At 39.6% G+C, this 3,980-nt stretch overlaps 1 pseudogene; it reads right to left on the bottom strand.

The window, feature by feature from the left end:
- Positions 1-286: 286 nt before the first annotated feature.
- On the bottom strand, positions 287-849 carry LOC147428481 (uncharacterized; annotated as a pseudogene).
- Between the last annotated feature and the right edge of the window lie 3,131 nt (positions 850-3,980).

The following is a 3,980-nucleotide window of genomic DNA, read 5'->3' as shown; positions in this document are numbered from 1 at the left end:
CTCAACAACCAGACTTATAACACCAACTCCTTGAAGCGTTTATGGTTACTTTAGCTGCATCGTCTCTCTCTGTCTGCAAGTCACAGAATCTCTCTCTCTCTCTCTCTCTCTCTCTCTCTCTCTCTCTCTCGTGCTCATTAGTTTCCTGTTCACAGAGTAGATCCAAATCCCCCAACGAAAACATCAAACAAGCATTATCAGCCCGAAGGTTCATGTTGAAGAGCCACGTCGTGAGGCACAAGCGTAAACATATAATCAGCAGCCCTAGCCCCCGCAAGCCACAGCGTCATGCACCTTCGTCAATGTCATCCAATGCTGGCATCTTGCATTCTATGGTACCGTGCAGGAGCAGGCAACAGCTCGTACGATCTCCAGGTTCCCAGACGGGACGGATCCTTGCACGAGCAGCAGCTCGTGATGCAAACTCTAGCTGCTCCTTGGACAACAATCAAATAGAGCAGATCAGCAAAGCCTACCTCACTTGCAGATCAGCAAAGAGTTTCGGAACTCCATATTTCTAAGCTAGAACTACCTCAGGACACCTACCTGTAGGCATCCGCGCCGGCGCGGATGGCTACATTCAGTTGAGGGGGAGGTAGACTAAAGCAGAAAGCCGCAATTCCTTGCCACTAATTGCATCCAAGCTGCTCGCACTAAAGCAAAAAGCCGCAATTCCTTGCCACTTGCATCCAAGCTAGAACTACCTCAGGATACCTGCCTGTAGGCATCCGTGCTGGCACGGATGGCTACATGCAGTTGAGGGGGAGGTAGACTAAAGCAGAAAGCCGCAATTCCTTGCCACTTTCATCCAAGTTGCTCGCTCAATTGCGTAAATCTTGCCCAATACATACCAAGTTTTCAAAGCTCATGGACAGCTGACACGGTGTAGAAAAAGATGTTGCCGAGCTACCTAATGACACCCGTCTGTAGTCGGTGCTGATGGCTACTTGCAGACTAATTATGAAGAAACCCACAATCCTATGCCGAGCTACCTCATGGTACCTGCCTGTAGGCATCCATGCCGGCGCGGGTGGCTACATGCAGTTGGGAGGGAGGGAGACTTATGTCAAAAGCCGGAGGGAATTCTATGACGTTGAGTCTTATAACTATTACCAAACTCAATAATACTGGTAGGTTTGTTATTCAACAGATAGAGAATGGATCCTTCTTTTGAAAATTGAAAGACTTTTACATTTTGATTGGTTTTCAAAAGTTTGACATGCATAGGGATTGAACTCGGTGCCTCCCTTGTACACTCAACCACCAACTGATCCTCACCTTTTGCCTTTCCTCTTTAAAAAAAATTGAGTATCCCCTCAAGATTCCTGCTATTTCCACATTTTTCACAATCGAGGGAACATACTGGTAGGTTTGTTATTTAACAGATAGAGAATCTGCAGAGATCCTTCTTTCGCATATTGAAAGGCTATCACATTTCGATTGGTTTTCAAAAGTTTGACATGCATAGGGATTGAAATCGAGTACATAACCGATCATTTCGTTTCTGATTAGGCTACCCACTGGAGTAATTGTGGATGCTGATAGCAATACCTGTATTGCATATATAAAAAAGGAAAGCTTGGTCATCGTCTCCTCCACTTGGGTCTCACTAGTGAAATGCGCATAGCTGTCCTGCTATCGACAAACACTCCTGCCTCCCCTACACGCTCAGAGCCTCAGGCACCACTAGCCTTCTCCATCCGCCTGCCTCCCTTGCACGCTCAGCCGACAACTGACCCTCACCTTTTGCCTTTTCTCTTTAGAAAAAAGTGAGTATCCCCTCAAGATTCCCACTATTTCGACATTTTTCACAATTGAGGGCACATACTATTACCAAACTCAATAATACTAGCAAGTTACAAGTTGTCCAAGCTTGTGACAGCTGACACGGTGTAAAAAAGATGCCTCAATCATCAATGAAGGTGTGTTGCCTTGTGTTGAACTTTTCATGACCTGAAACCCAAGAATCCACGCTTTCTCATGGATAAGGGCAGTTTTGCGCGCCCCGGTAGCGGGGGTAAAGGTGAGGTAGGCTAATCTAGACAACAATCTGGCAACTTGCAATTTTGGACCCATGGATGAAAATTACTAAATAGCTAGGCCTCTCTTGAAGGAGTTACTTTTTGCTCCTACTATGGGAAGGGATTTTTATTTTTATTTTTTAATCTGCTAGGCCACATAACTTTGACTTCAAATCGGAAGCACATTAATAGGCTTATCAATATGCCTTATAAAGATTTGTACTACTTGCTCCTAAAATCTTGCATTGAATTGTCATGCTTATGAGTTTCTATATCATGGTGCTCTAATTAATGGAAAAGGGTACAAGCACAAGTAGCTATTAGGATGAATATGCAACTTTACCTTAAAACATAAATATGAAGTTGGCATAAAAATGATATGGACTATCAAAAAAATGCTTAGGACATATTAATGGAAATGGGGACAATTTATTTTGGTACATTCTGGTTGTTTAAGTGAGAGTAGTTGGTGCTTTGGAAACATATATAGTTATGGTGCGTTATGTAACCTTAAGAAAACACGTGTTGGGCTCCTAAGGACATGGGTTTTTATCTTGTGGCATTGTACTTTGAATGTGGATTAACGTCATAATTTTTTAAGGGTATTAAGATATTGGTAGTTGCTACAAAATAATTGTTTCCATTGCTACATCAAAGAGAGTATAAATTTTAGATTGTTGATCATCATCTTTATTCACCAAGTATAAATCTATAACCCCTCAACATACATATATTCCAAAGATCGTTGTAAGCTAAAATTATGTTTTCAACTTGGCTACCACCATGTACCACTTAACTTCAATATTTTGTGATTTATTTGAAAATCCTCCATAAGTACAGATTCCAAAGATTCTTGTAGTCAATGATTGTGCCTTCAGCTAAGCTTCCAATATCTATTGCTTAAGGTAAGTATTGAGGCACTTAATTGCACAAAGTTGCTCGGGTTTGCATAAGCTCGAAAAGTTTCGCTCGGAGTATGGATTTCCTCGTCACAATCAATTTAAGCATGTACATATGATATACTTAGTTTGTCCAAGTGATGGATCTTTATCACATTCAATTTCTTTATATTAATGTAGTATCATAGAAAAGTGGTAAGTCTACATCCCTCTTTACCCAAAACAAAAAATGTAACTTTTGGTTGGCTAAAATATACATGCCTATTACATCAAATGTTTAAAATCAGTTTTAGAATGGACATCTAAAGGATATATCATGTCAAATTGATGCATCCTAAATGGTCTGTACCAAAATTAATTTTAGATTTTTTATTTAATGCCATAACTTTCTTGAATGAGTTTAGAATGACAAATAAATGTGGATATCTATGACACAGATTTTATATTATTAAGTTTAGAATGACTAAATGATGGATCTCGTAGAGTGTCAAGCTAAGTTTTGAATGGCTAGGTGGTGTGTTCACTTATCATTCCATTAAAAAAATGCTTTTTAAGTGGCTACAAGTGGCTATAATGTCTATTCTTATCATACTAAATCTAAAAGAAAGTATTTAAGCTAGATATGTATTGTTCTATAATGGTCATCCTCTAATAGTAGAAATATTTGTTTACCAAGAATGGCCAAATGGCCATTCTAGAGTGTACTTTCGACTGAACAAGAACATATGTACACGTGGTGATACATTAAAAAATAGGGCATAGAAAGAACTTACTAGCATGCTTTGTTTAGTGAAGAGAGTTATACAATCTAACAAAAACTAACCTAGAATGGACATGTGGTCAATCTAAAGAGCATGTATGCATAAGAAACACCATATTAGCATCACTTGAGCTAGCATGGATAGGTGGCCAATCTAGATAGCACATGTAACAATAAAAGAACAAAAATTAAGATATGTGCACTTTAGATTGACCACCTATCCATTCTAGCTCAGGTGATGGTCATATGTGAATGTGTTCTTTTCTAAGAAAGACATGCATAACCATGTTCGTTAATAGG

This window comes from Adiantum capillus-veneris, chromosome 23 (genome assembly GCF_014529385.1).
Source record: "Adiantum capillus-veneris isolate H3 chromosome 23, ASM1452938v2, whole genome shotgun sequence".
Taxonomy (NCBI): Eukaryota; Viridiplantae; Streptophyta; class Polypodiopsida; order Polypodiales; family Pteridaceae; genus Adiantum; species Adiantum capillus-veneris.
The sequence above is the reverse complement of the archived record's forward strand: the minus strand, read 5'-3'. Positions and strand labels throughout refer to the sequence as shown.